The sequence below is a fragment of the Rattus rattus genome, chromosome 5 (genome assembly GCF_011064425.1).
Source record: "Rattus rattus isolate New Zealand chromosome 5, Rrattus_CSIRO_v1, whole genome shotgun sequence".
Classification (NCBI taxonomy): Eukaryota; Metazoa; Chordata; class Mammalia; order Rodentia; family Muridae; genus Rattus; species Rattus rattus.
In genome coordinates, this window is record NC_046158.1 from 140,080,347 (window position 1) to 140,103,107 (window position 22,761).

General features: G+C 43.8%; 1 protein-coding gene across 3 annotated transcripts in view; it reads right to left on the reverse strand.

The window, feature by feature from the left end:
- Zhx3 (zinc fingers and homeoboxes 3) overlaps nucleotides 1-22,761 on the reverse strand; it is a 102,824-nt gene that overhangs the window by 19,425 nt on the left and 60,638 nt on the right. The window lies entirely within an intron of this gene.

A 22,761-nucleotide genomic window follows, 5' to 3' on the forward strand; every position in this document is an offset into this window, starting at 1 on the left:
GTTCTTAAAAACACAAATCCTTGATCCGTTTGAAACTAAACTGAGGGATTTACTTATATGCAAAATAACTGTAGCGGCCGTTCCATACAACACCATCAGGGGTGCTTTTCCCTGTGACCCCTACCTGCTCTCAACAGAGTCTGCCATCACAGCCCCTCTTGAGCCTCACTCCTGTCTCTGGTGTGCACTCTCTTATTCCCAGTGCTTTCTCTCGAGTAGAGGACTGATTATATCTATATTCTATTTTATTTTTAAAACTCCAGCTTTTTGAATAGACACATCATCCTCATCATTAAATTTCTTGTTAGCAAATATTCAAGCTGTAGTGAATAAGAGTATAGTGATTCTAATATTAAAATTAGTATCTGTTTGAATTTGATATAAAATATAGAGAGAATTTAAATATCTGGTTTCAAATTCTTAGAAAGTAAACAAGGTAAGCTATCTTTTCTTTTTGGCTTCTAAATCTAGCTTAATCGTGATGATAAAACAAACTGCTATTAAAACGGCTGTCCCGTGATAAACACACTCCAGATCCAACCACAGTCACTGCTTCCACCACCACCCGCCAGTGTCAGGGGCAAATTTACTGAATTTATTTATAAAGACATTAGTGGTGAAGTGAAGTTTAAGAAAATAAAACTATCTAATAATAATAGGCAGTTTTCAGTGTCTAAATATACATTTCCAACCAAAATAATCTAGATGTAGAGATTTATATATTTCCTTTTCCTCACATTATTGAACTTAACTTCATTACACAGCTTTCATAATTAAAATGTCTACTGTCTAATCGTGTACTGCAGTGGACTTAACTCTATTGAATCCTGTTCAATGTTACATGAGCTTCAACTGCCCACTTTATGGGTCACAGTACAAGAACAACTCTGCCCATACAGGGTCTTTTTCCTTCTATAGGTTATTTCCTGAGGATAAGTGTACAGAAATAGGTCTGTTGGCCAAAAGTACATATTTTCTAAGTACCTTTAAATATACTTAGCGAAGTCTTTGAAGTAAGTGCTTTATAATGGCTTTAAGAATGGCATGCAGTTACAGTCCTCTAGCGAGCACATCAGCTTGTTGGGTAAGTCATGAAAGACCTCAGACAGAATAAAAGTGCAAGAAGAAAACAACAGATCAACTAGGCTTCACCAAAAGTAAAGCTAGACTCAAAGGCCACACTTTCAAAGTGACGAACTGGGGCTGGGGCTGAAGGCAGTAGAAAGCTTGAGCTGCAGCCCAAAAAACAGGCTTGAAAATCATCTGTCTGGTAAGTGTTCCTGGGGTGTGTATGGAGATCTTTTACCACTTGAGAAGAACACCATCTACTGAAAAATGAGTAAGAGATTTGTCAGATATTCCCCTAAGACACATGAATGGGTAATAAGTATATTTTGGAATGCTTAACTTTGCCGAACATGGCGGCATACAGCTTTCATCCCAGCACTTAGGAAGTAGAGGCAGGTAGACCTCTTGAGAGTTCAAGGCCAGCCTGGTCTATATAATGAGTTCCAGGACAGCCAGGGCTACATAGTGAGACCTTGCCTCCAAAACCAAATACTAGTAAAACAAAAAATACCAACATCATTGGTAGCTAAGGAAACAAATGAAAACTACAATTAGATCCCTCTGCAACCCATCAGGAGAGATGCAGTCACATGACAGAGAACAATTTCTGACAAGAATATGGTGAAATTGGAGCTTTCACTGTTTCTGGTATGTGAAATAGTGCAGCTACTTTAAACAAAAATATTTTGGCAGTTGCTCAAGAAGCTACTATATACATAGTTACCAAATATATCCAGTAGTTCTACTCCTGGACAGATGCAAAACAGAATGAAAGTGTGTGTGTGTGTGTGTGTGTGTGTGTGTGTGTGTGTGTGTGTGTGTGTGAGAGAGAGAGAGAGAGAGAGAGAGAGACAGAGAGAGAGAGACAGAGAGAGACAGACAGACAGAGAGAGAGACAGACAGACAGAGACAGACAGACAGAGACAGACAGACAGACAGAGAAAGAGAGAGACAGAGACAGATAGACAGAGACAGACACAGGTGGGGGGCAGAAAAGGTCATCACTCAACATGTTTAAGTTTACAATTTAAGTGACAGTTTTGTGACATGGTCCATTATTTATGTCTACTTGGAATAAGGGTCAATGGCAATGTCTGTAAGCACCATGCTTGGTAGGAGAGAGAAAAGAAAGATGGAGAGCCACCAACTGGAAGGCACATCACTCACTAGCTGGAACAGAACCTGGGCTCACCACAGGCCCAGACCACCAGCAGAATTCATAGCAGATAATGCAAGACCCTTGCTTCTATGGCACAAATGCAAAAGCACATGGACAGTGCTGGTATTTGTGATAAGAACTGGGTTTCACTGAGCAACAGGGACATGATGTCTCCAGCATTGCATGCGCGGGTGCCTGCATGGCTGTGCAGGCCTAACGCTGACATCGGGCATCTTCTCGACCACGTTCTACCTTATATTCTGAGGCAGGGTCACCTGCTGAACCTGGAAATTGTTGTTTGGGTTAAGCCTGGCTAGCCAGTCTGCTCTAGGAAAACTGTTTATGCCTCCTGTGTGATGAGATTGCAGGCAGCAGCCACACCCACCCAGCGTTCATGTGGCCTCTGGGAACTTGAACTCTGGTCTTCATGCTTACAGGACGAAGGTTTTACCCACCAATAAGAAATCTGAGTAAGATGTATTACTATACTAACAACACACATGATATGAACTTCCCCACATGTCAGAAGTGACTGGTTAGAAAAAGGAGGGAAAGTCAATTCACATTAATAAAGCTCTAAAATCTTTAACAAGAACCACAAAGCTTTAATAAAAACAACAGACAGAAAGAAATGAAAAAAAGAAAGAAAAGAAAACCTAGCAAGAGCCAGAGTGTGTTCTTGGAGGTAAAGACTCAGAACTATATGACTGTCAGGACTGGCCACATAAATTTTGATTTCCATGGGATTAAAGTCATAGTCAAGATGCCACCATGTTGGTGGCATAATTTGGGTGGGGAGGATGTGGCTGTGCCCCTTTATCTGAAAGTGCTGGGGGGAATGCATTAAGCACTTTTCCATCGACTCTGACAAACTGAACCTGAGCTGTTCCTCTCAAGAAGAAAGGCAGCAGCTTTACATTGTGTGAAACAGAACAGTGGTGGTGGTGGGGGGGGGTTGTTCTTGCCAGACTTAGAAATTGAATGCTCACAGAGGCATGTTATGGCCGATGACGGGGTCACTGCGTGACTGTGATGGTCAGTCTTGATGGCTACTTGCAAGGGACTGAAGAAGGTCTAAGAGATTAACAAACAGGCAGATCCCCGAGGGTCTGGTGCTATTTCCACGGAAGATGAACTAAGAGGGAAATACCATCATCCTACAGCAGAGAGGACACCCAGCAGCAGACGCCCACCCTCTTCTGATGCCCCAGGATGCGAGCTGCTGTGCTCCTCCTCCACAGCAGGTTAGCGTGGACTGACGCCTCCATGCACACAGGGCAAAGCAGCTAGTGTCTCCTTTCCTCCAGACTTTTGTCACAGCAACAGAAAGGCTAACATACATTTGATGCACACGGATTCTTATTCCTTTGTTGTTTAACTTTATATGTCTGTGTGTCTGTGTATATATGCACAGATGTGTGGGGAACACACAGATGTGTGTCCAGAGGAGGACACTGGATACCCTGGAGCTGGAGTTACGGGAGCTTGTGAACCATCTGATATGAATGCTGGGAACCAACATTGGGTCCCTACTCTTAACCACTCTTAACCCCTGAACCATCTCTCCAGACCCTAAGTTACAGAGCAAGTGAGACTTCTGGGAATCACTGTTGGGCAGAATCAAAGGATGCCAATCGGTGGCCATTTGGCAGCAGAGGGTGGTATTATAAACTACTACACCAACACTCAACAAATTCAAGCATCTAAATGAAGAGACTTGTGAAACATAAGATAAAGTACACAAAAGAGGGGTCAATGTGCACTGACAGCAACACTGGTTAGAGAAAGAAAGGTTACCAACTGTAAGTAAACATGTAAAGAAACAATTCTATCAAGATCCCTCACTGTCTTCTGGGCTGTCATGTTTCTTGCATGTACCTGCTTGCAAAGAGAAGATGGCAGCTACAGGCATCTGTGACAGCTTTACACACAGAGGGTTTGCTCTAGAGCCCTGCTTCCTGAACTCTCCCTTCTTTAGAGAAGATGGTTCACTCACACTGTGATCCTTTCTCCTCCACCAGGCAATAATTAGGTCATCACATGATACTGCTGGCGGAGTGAGGTGACACACACCTTTAATCCAAGCAGAGGTAGTCGAGAGAGAGAAAGAGACAGACAGACAGACACAGACAGACAGAGACACACAGACACACAGAGAATATGAATATGAATTATGTTTTACAAGACCTGCACAAGCTCTAGCCAGACAAAAACCTCATCTCAGAGAAGGGTTGATTGATAAATACCAGAAGGAAAAAAACCAGCGTGCTCTAATGGAGTGGCACTGGATACAGCAACCACACTACAGAGCAGGCCCTATGCTCAGAAGTACTTGGCCACACAACACAGACTCCATGGTTCGTTTTTGTGTGCTCTTTTGTGTGTTTTGTATTTTTTTGTCCTTTGGACATTTTGTTTTGATATTTTTTAGAGAGAGAGTGTGAGAAAGAACAGGAAACTGGGTGGGTAGGGAGGTGGAGAGGTTAAGGCAGGAACTGGGGGAGGGAAAGAATACGATTAAAATACATTGTATGAAAATTTGAAAGAATAAAAAGTATTTTAAAAGAAAATTATAGTGCTTTAAGATGTGCTCATGTGGCTAGTGCAATGGCTCAGCAAGTAAAAGCGTCCGTGCCTGTGCCCGACGGCTTCAGTTTGATCGATGACCTTCAGGACTCAAGGGTAGAAAGGCAATACTTGTCATCTCACCGCCACATGCAAGCCTGATGTGTGCACACACATACTTCGATTTTTATTTTGGGTTTTTTTTAAGGTTATCTTTCATGTATGAATGTTTCGTTTGCTTGTATATATGTGCAGGATTCAGGCATTGAATAAGCCACCATCTGGATGCTGGCACTCAAACCTGGGTCCTGTGCAATTACAGCCAGTACGCTTAACCTCGGAGCCACATTTCCAGCCCCAATTCAAATGTTTTTGGGTTTTAATGGCAAGCAAGAGAACAGTAACAAGTGGACAGAACACAGGCTTTTAGAGTAAGTGCTATGCTCAAAGTAAATAAAAATTTCATTTGCAAATGAGCTGTGTCTTACTATCAGGGCAATAAATGTGTTGGCATTTTAGCTTATTATCACACGGAAAAACAGTAAAAACCCCTAAGCCCAGTGGTTTGAAGAAGACTGTATCTGTCTCACGATCCCCAGTAGCCTTAGCTGGAAGATTCTTTGCTCAGGGCAGGGAAGCTGGAGAGCAGGATATGGCTTCTCTCCTGTACCTGTCATCCCCTGGCTGGGATGGTTGGGCCAAGACTCATTCTTACCTGGAAGCTTAGGCCTTCCCACAGTAAGGTTATAAAGAGTAGTCAGACAACTTGTATGATGGATGACATCCAAGACAGGAAGTTGCTAGCCACCTTAAGAGCTAGATCTGGAACTGCCAGTATTATTTCTGACGTACTCCACTGGTCAAAGGTAAGTCTTAAGGCCAATCCCAATCAAAGGGGATGGAAAACAGATTCCCCTCCTGGACCAGGGATTCCCAAACTAGGAACAATGGTAGTACTTTTCTTTTTAGCCCATCTACCAAAAAATGGACATTATATAGTATTAAAGAATTAATGTCTTTGTATCTAACACTAGCATTTCAATTATGTCAAAACAAAAGTCCCAAGTTGGTTAGTATGACATGCAGACATATTTATGAGCAAACGACCCACGATACAGTCATTTACGGGAGGGTGAAAGAATAACAGGAAAAAAAAATGGGGGCTGGTAAAAAAAAAATGAAAAAAAATCTGACCATTCTACTGTATATATCTCATATTTTCGTAAATAAAAACAAAATCTGACATAAAAGGGCATATGAAAAAGTCTTTATAACAACTTCTAAAGAAGTGTTTTGCTTTAAATGTTTATCTTTCCTTTCTTGGAAATTACTAACTTTGACCATGACAACCAGATAGTGCCGCCCACCTTCCTACTGCCCAAGCCTTAAGAGTTATCTTTCTGGGAATTTTCCACACCACCGAGAAAATGAAGTCAGACATAAACTCTACTGCTCAAAAGACATGGCTCCATATCTTTCCAAGTTCCATCCTCAAGGCCCCTAGGGGATTTCTAAACTCCCACCCTCTTTTAACACAGAGAAGCTACTAAGTAAGGAGGAGGACAGGCTACGCCCATCACAGCAGACCTTCATTCTGACTGAGTCCACGTTCCCTTTAGGCTGCATTTACCCTGGATGTCTCCTATACAGCAAACACAGTGCTTTGTTGCCATAGCTCCATAGACGTCCAAAGAGTTACAATTACTCCAGTCGACTGGGTGGGTAGTGACCATTCTCCTCCTCATCCTTTTCTTTATTCTACTTTATGTCCTCCTTTTTTTTTTCCTTTTGAGACAGGGTTTCTCTGTGTAACAGCCCTAGCTGTCCTGGAACTCAAGCTGTAGACCAGGCTGGCCTCAAACTCAGAGAGATCCACCTGCCTCTGCCTCCTGTGTGCTGGGATTAAAGGCAGTGCCACCACTGCCTGGCTCTACTTAAAAAAAATCATTAAAGGGTACCTCAGTAAGGACTACTGTTGCTGTTATGAAACACCATGACCAGTGCAACTTGGAGAGGAAAGCATTTGCTTGGTTCACACTTCCACATCATAGTCCACCACTGAAGGAAGTCTGGGCAGGAACTCAAACAGGGCAGGGACCTGGAAACAGGAGTTAATACAGAGACCATAGCGGGGTGCTGCCTACTACTGGCTTGCTCAGACTGCTTTCTTATAGCACCCAGGACCGCCCGGGACAGCACCACCCACATTAGGCTGGGCCCTCCCACATCAATTGCTAGAGGCTTGCCTACAGCCTACCCTCATAGACATGCCTTTAGTTGAGGCTCCTCCCCTCTGATGACTCCAGCCATGTCAATCTGTCATAAAGCCAGCCATTACAAAGGGCATGACAATGTTAGAATGATTCCTACTTTTTTCTCACTGTCAGATGAGGGGCTGTGGTCTGACACGATGGCTTAGTAGGTAAGGAAGCTTGCTGCCAAGCCTGACCTGTTCTAGATCTGGTACCCACAGAGTAGAAGAAGAAAACAACTCCCACAAAACGTCTCTGACCTCCATTTGTACACTGTGGCATGTGTGCCCATGCACAGGAAAAATACAATAATAGTGATATAAAATAAGAAAAGAGAAGACAAGCTGTATTTTCCCGCTACATCCAACAGAGAACTGTCACGGTGGGACAGAATGAGTCAGCAGCACTCTACAATGAACAGCACACATAGGAAACCATCTTCTGTCCAGAGTGTGTGTGCGCAGGACTGTGGTAATGCAGCACATCTGCTGGCTGGAGTAGTCAGAGTTCCATTGAAAATAAAGAGCTTACACAAAGTTCAAATCTGTCGAACCCTATGTCTGCCTGAGGTAAAGAAAGGCAGAGCCCAGAGCTGGGCTAGTTTAACCCACTGAGTGCTCAGTACTTTCTGCATTTAAAACTCATAATTCAACTGAGGGCTCAGGGCTAAAGCTCTCGGCTTTCACCCTTCAAACAATTCGTGTTTCTGTCAAATCACCAACAGAAATAGCCTGCTCCACTCAGATGTTATCACTCTAAAGTGAGTGCTAAGTTATTCTCCAAGCTCAGAAGGGGAGCATGTTAGAACCACAGAGGTTCCAGAATAAGAGGCACTTACTGGAAAGACTCAGTTTAGCCAGCCGCCTTGTATGAGGGTCCTTCAGTACACCACTGCTTGGTGGTTAGAACAGTCATTGTCTGAGTACCTCCAGAGACAAGCACTCAACACTTAGCACCAATGGAAAGGGTTTTAGAACAGTATTGTATAGTGAGCACATGCAAACACCTTCAGGTAGGTCAGACTTCCTACGTTTATGCCAACCTCTGGAAGCCAATGGTCTTCTGTGGTTATTAGGACCGTTAATACTCTGGGGCTTGCTTTCCTAGACACACTGGAATTCCCTGTCTACCCAAGGTTAGATGTAACCAATGAAGTGTGAGGAAATGTGTTACCTCCAGGGGGCACTTTCAGGAAAGTATCTGCTTTGTTTCAGTATTTACTCTTGGGCCGTTCACTGGCACTGTCTCAGAGAGTGACCACTCACCCAGTCATAAGAGAAGAGCTGGGGGTTGGGCACATAGCTCAATGGAAAGCACTTGTTTCACATGGACAAGGCCTTGTCTTCAATCCCCAGCACAGGGCATCGGCTGGGACATGAAGAACTAAGCTGTCTGGGTATGTAGGGAGCATATTCCAGGCAGAAATACTAGCTGGCACTAGGTGTTGAAATGGTGAAGAGAGGTAAAGAGAGGTCAGGAATCTACCAGGTTAAAGAGCTGTGGGGGTGGGGCAGTGCAGACACACAGTGATGTTAAAATTTCCAAGGCAGGTAATGCCAAAGGAGGACTTTAAATACAGGGATGATAGGATCTGCCTTGTGTTTAGTTCAGCATGGCTCCACTGGCTGTACTGAGAACAAACTGGGAAAAGCCAGAGGCTACACAGGGACATCCATCGGGATATGAAAGAAGTCCAGGAAGGAGCTGACAGGGGCTGGCATCAGGTTGGGAGAAACTGAGGCAATGAGGGGTAGCTGGGCTCTGAAAACACTTGAACTTGGTGAGTAAGATGGTGGCATTACTATCAACCAAAACATATCTGCAACTAGGAAACACCATGCAGAGAGCAAAGGCGCTCTGAGCGGCTGAGAGTGGGTATCTGTTCTGGGGAAACTAGATCGAGCTGGTTTCCTCCCAAGTGTTTGGGGGAGCAAATGGATCAGACTGCTAATGAGCAGAGAGGCCGTGAAATGCCAATTTCCCCAGTGAAAAAGACTCTAGTCTTTGACAAAACCACTCAAACCCACAGAAAAATACAGGAAGTGGGGTGAGACTTAAGGGGTTGGGGTAGGGCTGGGAGCAATGCTAGGGTAGCAGAAGAGGCAAGTGGCCAGCACTTGTTCCACAGAGGTGTGAGAAAGCTGCTTTCAAAGTAAATGTGTTACCGGGAAACAGACTTAAATCCTGAATTTTGTTTCAAATACAAAAGTAAATTACTTTATTAAATTTAAACTAAAAAAATTTAAAGCATTATAAATGGTTTCTTCTGGATGTGGTTTTACTTCTGAAATTGCATTTGTTTTAATTGAAAATTTCCAGTGTAGTCCACATAGTTTTCAAGCTAAATAGCTTGCAGGCTGGCATGCTTACAAGACTCTGTGAAGAACATTCATTTAGAAAAATAAAAACCCTCCCTGGCTCACCCTGCAAATCCAGCATGCCGCCTCCTCTTCCAGACCCAACCTCACTGACAACTCTCTTCACTGACCTTACTACAAAGCCCGCAAGATCAGACACACAGACTCCATTCCATCACATCACTGTGAGGAACACAGACCTGTCTGCTTTTCTTTTGCTTGCTTGGGGAAAACCAGAGACATCTGAGGTTGAGTGGGTAAGGCTTCAAAAATAGGTACACTCACTCACTGTTTGTAAGAGCCACTACACAAAAATGGAAATGTTTTCCTTTATTCAATTCAGCCACTCTAACACAGATAGGAACTCTGCCTATTGATAAACCCACACACACATAAAGGATGCAATATGTGATCAGCACTGGGACAGCAACAGATGAGAAACAACCCAATCAATCACAGTTAAATCAACTATAAGCACATCTAGATAGTGGAGTAATATGCATGTGTGAAAAATAAAAAGCTATACATTTATACTGCCATTAGCTAACCATTAGCCCCCATGGACCCCAGCTCACCCCCTAATTTCAGAACAGTATCAGTAGTCTATGTATTCGAAACAAAAAAGTTAAATTTAATCAAATGTTAAAATGATAATTTCCCAGGACTTTTAGCTGTTACAGATAACAAGTAAGAAAGTAATAGGCTAGTGGGGTGGAGGCTGAGACCATCCCATAGAGGTGGCAGAGGTGATCAATCACCTTCCTATATACCCCAAATATCTCAGCTCTGACAAACTGTGATTGGGCAGTGGAAGAGAAGGTGGAACTGAAAGTTTTAGAAAGGGGACTGGGGGGAGGGGGAGAGGGAGAGACAGAGACAGAGATGGAGCCTGAAGGAGAGGGTGATGAGCCAGAACCACATGGTCCTAGGAGCCGTAAGTAACTGGCTTCACAGATGAATGATTGAATTACGTAGGGTACCTCTGTCCAATCACAGGCCCTAGTCTCATCTGAGATTTCACCTGACCTCACCTAGTACAGGCGCCCTCTTTGAGGGGCAGAAAAAGCAGACAGCAATCCACAACAATAACCAGGGTTTACTTAGGTAGGAAGACTGTTGGCTTTCTTACGTCTGGTTCATTTCACTCGGCTGTCTCAAGGTTCCTTTATGTTTGTTTTAATACTGCGTCACAATGCCCTTCCTTTTTGAAGACTAAATAATTCCACTCTCTATATCCATCACATCCGTTTTATCCCTTTGTCAGTGGATGTTAGTCTGTGTCCACCTCTTAACGCCCGTGAATAACGCTGTGAACACGGGAGTTGATACGTGAATGAACTCCGCTCCTCCTTAGTCCTCCCTCCCCACTCCTGTGACGCTGGTGGGGCAGCAGCTGCAGGTGTCACCTGTGCCTCATGTTTTAGCTCTTGTCACTAAACTCGCTCCCTCTGACTAGCTTGCTTCCTGGTCCTTTCTGATGCCATCTGGGTTCTCTTTTTAGTGAACTCTGTTGGCATGTCTTCTAGGCTCTGCCCCAGAGTTACCTGGCAACAGCCAGATGTTCCTGACTCAGTACAAAAGGGGCAGCTGGCCCCCTCCTCGCTTTCTTGTTCTTCTCTTGCTCTTCTTACTCATTTCCTGTCTCTTCTCTCCCCATTCCCCTACCCCCCTCTCTCCATGTGTTCATGGCCGATCTCTACTCACTCTCCTCCCCCCTCTCTCTCCCTCCCTCTCCCCACCCACATGCACACTTTCTTCCTTTCTCTCTCTCTACCAACCCCTCAACTCCCCTCCCACGCCCTGAATAAACCCTACTCTATACTGTCCTTCACCTTGCAGCTGGTGTCCCCACACCATCCTGCACCTCCAAACATATCCCTGGGTTCTTTCTCTTCTTTTTATAAAACACAACAGACTCGACAAGTTCATTTTTAAATTTATTCTACTGGTCAAAGGGGGAAGAAAGCTATTGAGCCCTCTCTTGCCTTCTCTGTTGAAGAAGCTCTAGTTCCTTCATGAGGAGAAAGGCAGTGCTCCAACAGGGAAAGGTTGCAGGAGTACAGGCTTCAGTTCCCTGGAAGTAAAGGCCCAACACGTAAATACATGCTCACTTCTGGAGTAGCATTTTGAACTCTTTTCAGGAAGTTACCATTATTTTCTTGATAGGCAATATTAAATACCATTCAATGGGTTGCTCAGCATAAGAGCCAGGATACACCTACAACATCTACTTCTGATAGTATATCAAACTATCAGGCCCAACAGTACTCCATCAGTAAAGTTCCACACTTCCCCAGAACTCTTCAAGATCATAGTCATGATCAGCATAATTTCCTGGGAGGCAGCAGGCCATGGTGCACAGAGTCAAACGAGGCATTTTGGGGCCGTTGTATGCACTTGGCTCTGTCTTTGAGAAGCTTTAGAGCACTGAAGTGGCTTGAGGGGAGGAGAAAGAGGCCTTGCCACCTAAGCCTTCTGTAGGCTACAAAGCAATAATAAAAACAGTCAAAACCCGTGACACTAAAATTGGCTGTATGGGTACTGTGCTTGCTAGCGTTTTATGTGAATTTGACATAAGCTAGAGTCATCAGACAGAAAGGAGCCTCATTTGAGAGGTGGCTCTATGACAGTAGGCTACAGGCAAGCCTGTAAGGCATTTTCTTAATTAGCAATTGGTGTGGGAGGGCCCAGTCTATTGTGTGTGGTGCTGGCCCGGTCCTGGGTGCTACAAGAAAGTAGTCTGAGCAAGCCATGATGAGCAAGCCAGTAGTAGGCAGCACCCCGCCATGGTCTCTGTATTAACTCCTGTTTCCAGGTCCCTGCCCAGACTTCCTTCAGTGGTGGACTATGATGTGGAAGTGTGAACCAAGCAAATGCTTTCCTCTCCAAGTTGCATTGGTCATGGTGTTTCATAACAGCAACAGTAGTCCTTAATAAGAAAGGTATGAAGTCTAAGACTTCAAATCAGAAATGAACCATACCACTGCCCTACATGGATACATATGGGCCCATGCACACATACACACACTCATTCAACTCTTTGGACAGATACAAATAAATACTCACACACATAGTCTCTCAGTAAGACTCCTGGGTTAGTGCATGGGTGAGTTAACTTTCTCAACAAAGTAGGATTCATTTCTTTCCTTTCTATGAGATTGAAGAGACCTAAATCATAAGTTTCTACTAGGCATGGTGACCCCACTTGTAACCCTAAAACTTGGAAGGCACAGGCAGGAGAATCACAATTTTGAGGTTAGCTAGGGCTATACAATGATACCCTATCTCAGAAAAAGAAAGTTTCTAAGAATTTTTCTGAATTTTATGTTTTAAAATTTTATGTGAGGGGCTAAGGAGATGGCTCAGTGGGTAAGAACACTGGCTGCTCTAACAGAGGACCTTGGTTTGGTTCCCAGCACCCACATAGCATGTATGTGATGTAACTCTAGTCCCCAGGGGAACTACTCTAGCATCTGGATTCCTCACTCTCAGGCATGTATGTGGTGAGCATCCAGAGTTCTCAAATACAGAAAACATAAACCATTTTAAAAATTTGATATTGTATGTCTGTCTTACAAATCTGGCAAAGTTTATCTGCCTTTAAGAAAAGGGCCATTTTATTGGAATGTACCAATTTGTTGTTTCTATGATATCCTTTGACAAAAAAATCATCTGACTTAAAATACTACGTAACTCCCATAAAACCCAGAAAACGTTCCACTAAATGGCCTTCTCCTGTCCTCCGAGCTCTCTTACAGAGCCAGCCTGCCAGCCACAGTCCTCCGCTCTCTTACAGAGCCAGCCTGCCAGCCACAGTCCATTTATTTAACGTTTTTGATCAGCCTTTGGCTCACTGTGGGCACCACTCCCTCTTCCCAGTTTGACCAAACTACTTGCCTCTGGGTGACCAGTCAGGGGCTCTTGCCAGCAGCCCCTGTGCAGCTGTTATCCAAGTCTCAAAAGCCATTAAGGACCCTTAGGACCCAGGAGGTGGAGGAGGCACTTGTGTAATCTCACCCAGGTCAGGACTTGGACTCTTCTATACCCACGTGACTTCCAAAGCACTAGCCCCATCATTCCAATCACAACTGACAGGTTCCCTCTGACCTCTGTGTATTGCCTATGAAGTTAAACAAGAGAAAAACATCCAGGCTCCCTGTTCTACAGCCTGGGTCTTCACCTCCCACTGTCTGTTGTCTGTCTGGGCTGCTGCAACAAAATGCCACAAAACAGGTGGATTATAGATAGAAATTAACTTCCCCCATCTCTGGAACCTTCTCGATCACGTTGCTGGTAGACACTGTCTGCTGAGGACCTATTTTCTCAGTCAGTCATCATCTCATTGTGGCCTCACACGGTGGAAGAGTCAAAAGAAGAATGTTTGGACCTCTTTTTTAAATACACCAGTACTGCTCCGTGGTCTGATGGTTTTCCTCAGCCTACCCTGGGGGTAAGGCCTTCAGTGCATAGGTTTGGGGACACGGTCCACTGTACCAGATGTCCAAGCAGAGATCTCCATATCACTCCCACGCCATGCACCCTGCTCTGCTCTTTCCCTTATGTGCTGCATTTCTTGGTTTTATCATTTCTGACAAAAACAGCTTGTGACCAAAACAACTTGAGAACGTGGACTTGTTTAATTGCTGTGACAAAGCTCCTGACAAAGGCACTGAGGGAAAGGGCTTGCTGTCCAGGGCACAGCGCCTCAGACCGTGCACTCACTCTCCACTCTTGAATGCCCCTTAATACGTAGAACTCAAGGTTTTGATGTGGTTCAATTGGTCTAATCACCTCCTATCAATCCTTTCAGTATCATGGATAAGAAATCATTACTACTCTAATGCAATACAGATTCTGCCTCCTGTGAGGTCTTCAAAGTGTTTTATAGTTTTGATTTTTTAATTTGGTCTTTGATCCACACTGCCTTCATTTTTTCCGTATGGTGTAGGGGTCTAGCTTTATCTGTCTGCACAAGGACATCTAGTTTTCCCAGCACCATTTGTTAAAAGGACTGTCCTTTTTTCAGTAAAGGAACTGATCAAAGATCAACTATGTGTGTATCAGTTAATTTCTGAGCTCTCTATTTTATTCCAAGGATCTATGTTTTCATTAGCAATTTTGAGTATACATTGAAATATTTTAAGTAAATTAAATAATGCTTTGTTTTGTTTCTCGGTGGGACTGCTATAACATTTAAACTCACACACATGGCTTCACTGTATTTGTACTGGGCAACAGCACTACCCTAGATGCCCTGAACTGGAGCCACAGGCAGTGTGGGAAACAGCTGAGACTGGAGGATGAACTGATTCTGAGTTCTCTTCCCCTTGCTTGCATTACAGAGCTCAGGCAGAGGGAGACACCATGGCTAGCGAGGCTTGTGAGTGTGGAGCACTCAGGTTTCAGAGCCTGAGCGTCAACATGGCAGTCATTAGCTGCAGGTGTTCATTCTACCGGACATTCAAAGGAAGCAGGAACTTGCAACTCCCCTGCTTCAGTGCTGGATTACAGGTATGTGCCACTACGCCCAGATCTGTTTTGCTTGGGGTTTTTCTCAGACAGGCTTTCATATCGCCTAGGGTGGCCTTGTAGTCACTGTACAGTCAAAGATGTCTTCAGCCTCCTGAGGTTCCTCCTCCATCTTCCGAGGACTGGAATTACAGATGTGTGGCACCGACTCTGACTCTGCTTTATTTTGCTTTTCATTCTGGGAATTGAACCCAGAGCCTCTCCACATGCTAAGAAAGCATTGAGCTCCAGCCCCAACCTTAGAGCTGTGGAGTCACAGCAAAGTTAAGGAGACAGACAATAGTTTCTCATCTATTCTGTCCCCATCCATATGATGCCTATAGAATTATGGTCATCTTCCACCAGAACAATGCGTTTACTATACTTAATGATCACACAGGCTCTGAAGGCTCTGAAGTTTACACGAGAGCTCACTTGCATACTCTTATGAGCTGGGAAAACTGTGTTCACTATTACAGTATAATGTTGTGTTCTATCTATTTATCCTTTCATCCTGCTGCAAACCACTGATCTTTTCCCTATTTCTGCGAATCTGACTTTCCTAGGATCTGCCACAGAATCTCTGATCATGTGGGTTCCACAACGTCCTATTATGCAGTAAAGTTCCACGCATGCCTCACTACACTTAAGCCCCTGCCTCCTAAAAGTGCTGGCCTCTCTGCCTTCACCTGCACTAGCATTGAACTTCACCAGTTCAAATGGGACATTTTCAATGAAGGCTTCCACATTCCCACTGCCCTTAAATTATCTATTATAGCATTTCCATCACAACTTTTAAATATATGCCTAACTTTCCTTCCAAATTACAAGCTCCTTGAAATCAAGCCCTACATTTTCTCTTCTTCTTTCTCCCCCTTCTCCTCCTCCTCCTCTTTCTTAACCTCCTCAATCTGTAGCAGAGTTGAGCACACAGTATACACTCACAGATGTTGAGTCAACAATGACTAAAGTACAGGAAAGGATTAGCTTCTCATAAGATAAAAGTCACAACCAGACAGAAAAGGATCTCAAACAAACAGGTTAGGCTGAAAACGTCTATTAACCAACAGCTAGACTCATTCACAGGCTGCAATTTACATTTTAATCCAATCAACACTTTAATCAAAAGTATTTCAAATGTGTCACAATGAAGAAATAGAGAAAATAGGCCCTAATGGTCAGAAGACTGGGACTGGCTTGGAAACATGGGGACTCGCCACAGAAACAGGATGGCTAAAACCACATTCCATATCCATTAAATACTGATGGCCAGACCCTACCAGAATGGAGGCACTGAAATGAGCCTTTGATGTAGTTTCCACAGAAAGCCACCAGCATGATTAAAGGACTAGAAAATGAGATTTATGGGCCATGGTCAGAGGAACAGAGACAACTTTGCCTAGACAAGAGAAAAGGCTGAAGAGTGACTTAATAACCATTTTCAATCATTGTTACTACACAGACAACAGTAACCAGATGGTCTCCATTTCCACCAAAGACAGAAGACTGAAAAGTACTTAAGCTGCAACATTAAAAAAAAGTTGTCTAGGTTAACAAAGAACCCGACAGTTAAGGACTAGAATACAGTGAAACAGACCCAGGAAGTGTGGGGTGTAGCATTTCTGAACCCCTTTATTAGGCTGGAAAGCAGCAAAAGAGAAGGGCGTGTTCAGGCAGTCCTTTGTTGAGAGCCAATTCTCAACTGGCTACTCCTCAAAACTGCTACCAACCAACCATAAGAAACAAAAAAGAAGGTGTGAACATTGAAGCACAGCACCCTCTGGTGTACAGAACTGTCCTTCAATCAAGGAACATTCTTGAAATCGTATTCTCACTATCTGAGATCCAAATCATGACAAAACTTAGACAGATGTACAAAGTTACTGTAGGATTCATTTATCACTATATCTTCCACTATCAAGCATATACTGTGCACTCCCTTTGGAACAAGGAATTACCATAAAGGCAACTTCAACTCCCATACTTAGTAAACACTGGTGTCACCCAATAACCTTTTGAATGCTGAGTTCAGACTTTGGTACATCAGTTCTACCAAAGTTGGCATGTGAGCATTTCGTGTTGAGGCATGATAATAATATGAATCTGACAGCATTTTGGATGGTATCTATCATGTACAACAGTAAGGAAACAGCATGCCTCTGTTCTGTTACGGTATAAGGCCAGCCCTCCTTCTACTCCCACCACAATCCTCCTAAGAACATGATCAGGATGCACATGTTGTGATATCCCAAACATGGTACCAATTTCTGTCTTAGGGTTTTTATTGTTGTGATAAAACACCATGACCAAAACCAACTTGGGAACCAAAGGGTTTGTGTCATTTTATACTTCTAGGAAGAACCATCACTGAGGGAAGCCAAGGCAGAAATTCAAACTCTGGCATCTGTCAAACTGACATTACACTATGCGACTCACTGCTCCCTGCACCCACGTACTAACAAGCCGTTAGTTTCATAGGCTCTATCTCTTTTGCACTTATCTTTTTTACTTTTGCTTTTATCTTACTTTGAATACAAGAGGCATTTCAGCCAGAAAAAAGGCAAGAACCTTCTGCCAGCTGGATGAAGTGGTTCACGCCTGTAGAGCTAGCAACTGGGAGGCCGAGGCTAAAGAATTATCCAGTCAAGGTCCCTCTGGGCTACATAAATAGACTCTTTCTCAAAATAAATGAGAATTTTAAAAAATCCTTTATTTTAAAAAGGATTTATTTTTATTTTGAATGTTGGAGTGTTGTGTCTGCTGTATAAATGTGTATTGTCACATGTGTGCCTGGTGCCCACGAGGCCAGAGGGGATGCTGGGTCCCCGAACTGGAGTTCCAGGTTGTAAGGAGCCTGTGGGTGCTAGAAATTGAACCCAGATCTTCCGGAAGAGTACTAACCTCTCTAAACTGCTAAGCCCTCTCTCCACTCCCTAAAAAGAATCTTTAATAGTTCTCTCCATATCTTCAGTCATCTCAGTACCAGACGGCAAGCAAGTTCATTTCCATCACATACACACTTCTTGCATGGGACTCACTGACTAAGAAGATAATGTGTTCTAAAGGAGCCTCGGTTTCGCTGAGAGGGACGGGCAGATGCAGGTGAGAGTAGAAACTCACAGCTCTGTGGGCTCAGTTAAAAGGCAAAGGCAATGGGACACTAGAAAACAGTTAGCAAATGTCCCTCAGGACAACAAGCGGAGCTCACATCCTGTGAGAGCAGGGCTCAGGGATGAGAAGGACTTGTGTAGACAGGAGAGAGGAATATGCTTCATTCTAGGTATGAAAGGCCCTAGGCTTTAAAAAGTGGCTCAGTCACCTCTGGGAGAATGGAACCACACAACACACCTCCCCCATTATCCTGCCGTCTCCTTGAGGAGGCCTAAGAGGAGGGCCTGGAGCACACAAACCTCCTATGAGGACAGCATATACCTCAGGGACAAACAACTCAAAACCCATGCTCTAGTCCCACAGCAGTGAGCCGGGCAGGGATGAGAATGTCTGCAAGCACAGTACGGGTGGGAACTTTGGCAGGAATTTCTGACACCCTTCTTAGTGCTCTTGCCCAGCACAACCAGCAGCCTCGTCCCAGACCCATCCCTACTTCTGCTGCACTGGACCAGAGCGTCAAACTCTCAAGCAGTGTTCCTCCTCAACACGATTTGTCTGAGCAAATCTGTAAAGGTTTATCACTCTGCCTCTATTTCACTACATTATGGAGTGCAAGCAAAGTTTGGTGGCCAAGCTAAGCCATCAGCTGGAACATGTGATTAGGATTTCAAGAACAAAACCCTGGACCTATAAACCAAACACCACCCTCTGCCCAGATGAACTGTTTTGTTCTTCCTCAAAAGCATCTAGCCTTTCTTTGGCTGATCCTTTCCCTATCCCTCTCTTTTATACTGATAAACTGTCTTCTACCCTCCCAGTGAGAAGGGATAGACATTACTGTCTTCAACTTAGAGTTACCTGTTTCAAACTGAAGAACAAGCAAAAGGGTTCAGCTGGGGGAAGTGGTTCGTTGAGCACTCGGGAGGATGTGAGAATACGGCCTCCGGAGAGAAGAGAGAAACCCGACCGAGTACTGTAAAAGTAGGTCACTGCTTCAATAGCTGGCAGCGTGCCCATCGTGTTTCTGACTCCAGTGTCACAAGAAAGGAACTGCCCAGTCTTAGAGTAGGTGCTCCGCCACCCGCTGGCCACCTCAGCCTGGCCTTCCAGCTGGCATTCTAGAAGCAGCACACACAGCCAGGGCACTGTGGAGCTCAGCAAGCCTTTGTCACTGCTGACATGAAATAGCCGAATTGGTGAGGTTTTTCTATTTTGGCTTGGACAGGCTGGGAGAGAGTTCAAGGCTGTCCTGTGAGTATTTCCTTAAACTTATTATCAGGGTTCAGTGAGTAGAGTTCAACTAGACCACTGCTGCTAAGGCATCAAAATTCTGGCTCTGTTGAGAGGAAGTTACTGATGGAGAATACTGAATACCAGTAGGCTATAAATAATGAACTTTTTTTTGGTAGAAACTTACATAATGCTATTAACCTTTGTTCACTGTGAAAAATTTCACTGTGAAAAACACATGACAAAAACCTGCAACTTTGCTGGTTTACCTAAGTTTATATTTAATCAATCAAAGCAGTGATGCAAGTAAAGTTAAGTGTGCCTATAATCCCAACTCTTAGAAGACTGAAGCAGGAGGATTGCCACAAGTTTAAAGGCTAAGAGTAAGATCTTGTCTTATGAGATTATTAAAACAATAAAGGCAAGACTTGAAAAGCATCAAAATATACAGGCAAGTCGTTACTTTGCAAAATTGTGTTCACCCAGACTGACTGTGCCTCGTAAAGGTAGAACCCTCAAGTTCCTAGGCTCCTTTTTTATGGTCAGAGCCACTGATGTATTACAAATGGAAGGTTCTATATGTACCAAGCACCATATAATTCCATGTTGCAAGTAAGAAACCCGATTTAAGATGGCTCACAATAAAGGAGGGCTCGGACACATATGTGGAACCAAGTTCAGAGTTGGGTGGCTTCAGTCTGACTTCGGCATTCTGTGATAAAAAACAAAAGACGAAAAGCAAAGGCTTCTGCTTTGTTAGTCTATCCTAAGAATGGCTTCGCGAATCAAGAGTAACAAATGACAGTTCCAGGCTGCAGATCCCCCACATCTAGGTCAGAAGGACTGTTTTCTGTTGCTCTTGTTGTTTTCGTTTTGTTTGTTGTTTTTTCCTCCCAAGCTCCTTACAAACTTTCTGGGGTTTCTGGGTCCTATGCAGCCCTGAAAACCCTGTGGCACTATGGCCCCTGGATTCATCCTGGGGTAACACGCGGGGTTACATGACTTATCTAAGCAATCAAGACCCAAGGTAAGAGCTCAGAAGGAGACCATATGAGAATGAAAACAAACATGATTTGCTGATGCAGAGAGGGAGGCGGGGCATGGTGAACAAGTACACAGTTGTCCCTTCATCGGATACATAATTTGACCTTCAGAGTCCTAATATTGAGAGAAATGTACTTCGAGTGGTACTGTTTAATTGCTTAATAATCATAAGTACTATGCCTACCCAGAGGTCCTCCTGGGAGACACTCAATTAGAAGCATGTCTTGGGAGCTCTGTGTAAGGAAACCAGTGAAATGCATGCAAGGGCCATGCATATATTGCTCTCTAGAAGGCAAGGCACAGACAGTAAGTCATTATCAACTGGTGTTGCAGTAGCTGGCTCAGACAATGTGGTCAGATCCTTCCCTTCAAATGGCCTCCCTCAGGAATGGTAAGGTAAGGACTGGCATATCTTAGACTCCTTAAGAACAAGGTTTCAGAAAATGAGCTCAAATTGTTTCAAACTATTGTTATTGCAGACAATTCTCTCCGTGTGTACTTGTGTGTATATATGTGTGTATGTATATGTGATACACACACACACACACACACACACACACACACTTTTAAATAAAAAGATTGAGGGCTACTGGATATTTAGTTCAGGTAGATACAGGAAAAATTCAAAGCTAACAACAGAGTGCCTGTCGTCCTGTCATCAATCAGTACAGCCACTGCCATCACTATTCACTAAACAAAATCACTGTAAGCCCTTACCAACTTCCTTACATTTGTTTTCTCACTTGTTTTGAGCCTTATGATAATGCCATGAATTAAATACCAACACAACTTTACATAGTGGAATACTAACGCTTCAAAAGCTGAGCGACTTGACTTAGGTCACATAGACAAGAAGCAACAGCTTCGAGTCCAAGCCAGATTCATCAGACTCCAGTGCTTATGTATTTAAGTCACAGCACAGCACTTCTCACTGGCAAGAAGAAAACACAAAATCCTGTAAGAATGACTAGTACAGGAAAGCATACTTCAGTGCAAGGAAGTCCTGAGATAATAGTGTCTCTTCTGAGGAGTCAAAGAAGCAAACAGGGTGAGGAAGTGCTCCATGCACATCAGTGGCTACGTAACCTCTGCTGGTGCTCTAACCTAACCATCAGACATCAGTCTGCCCGCTGACCCTTCTTCAGATACTGATAAATTTGAAGATCAATATTTCATATACCATAAGGTCTTTGCTCTCTTTAATACAGGACTCAGCTCCTTCTCTAACATGTACAGACTTCCTCTCTGTTCTGTAGGGCTGGCTGTACCCAACGGGATTGACTTTGAAATTCTCTGAACAAATATTAGATGGGATTTGAATGTTACAGCCCTTTCCTAAGAGTATATATGAAAATAGCTTTTGACTATGTTGTCAACTGTCACTAGCATGTTAATGCCATGGGAAAAGATAACTTATCATAATAATTGTCTGAACAGAGATTTGTGGGCAGGGTCTCCCTCATGCCTCAGCAATTTTACAAACAACTGTCCTCAACCTACTTCAGGCCATTGCAGACCTCCCAACCTTCAGGACATGCTTCTGGTGTCCTATTATTCCAGGAAAGGAAGAAAGGTTTCCATAAACGTGGGAAGCTGGGTGCAGTGGCTTAGGCTTAACTACTAGCACTCAGGAGACAGCACAATTGCTTGAGGCTGGTCTGGGCTGCATAAGATTTGGTCATAAAACAAAACACTAATCATGTGGGCTTGTATGTCCTGTGCTTCCATGGAATAAAAAAAATCGCTAACACCTTTTAGTATTTCTGCAGCACAGGGGTCACTGTCAGTAGGAGAGATATTGGGTAGCTTCCTGGAATCAGGGCCACTACTATCTAGACAAGAACAAACAATGACGACCTCTGTGTGAGCTAACTACCTACTATCCTGGTCACATCTGGAATCCTGGCCTCATTCTCCAGTTCTAAACTACATTTAAGTGTGATGCACTCTTTGCTGATATCGTCTCATAGTCAACACCTCAGGAAGCCGACCGTGTGTGTCTTACCTGTGTGGAGCCTGAGGGTCAGAGAAGGTGTGCGCTGAGTCCTCGCTCGCTTTCCAGTGCTCCTTACTCTTCTAACACCAAGGTTTAGGCACTTGAAATACTTTCGTTCTTTATATATAGATATTTTATAACAGCAGCATATTGGATTTGATAAATGATAACCCCCATTCCAAACAAGCTATTACTCTGCTCTTGAAAAAACAAGTCATTGGGGCCTATTAAAGCGACATGGACAAGGGCCACAATGACCTGACACTGCATGCAGGAACCTAAGGGAGGACCCAGTCTTGACTGGGAAGGGAATGAAGGGAGGACTTGAAAGAGATGAAGTCATTCAGGGAAAGGAGCAGCTGCTGAGAGTAGCAAAACTCCTTAGTGTCACAGAGGTAGGCAGAGCAGCATCAGACCCTGAGTCAGAGCTCCTAACCTTGCTACTAATGAAAATCTGCAAAGGAAGCTCTA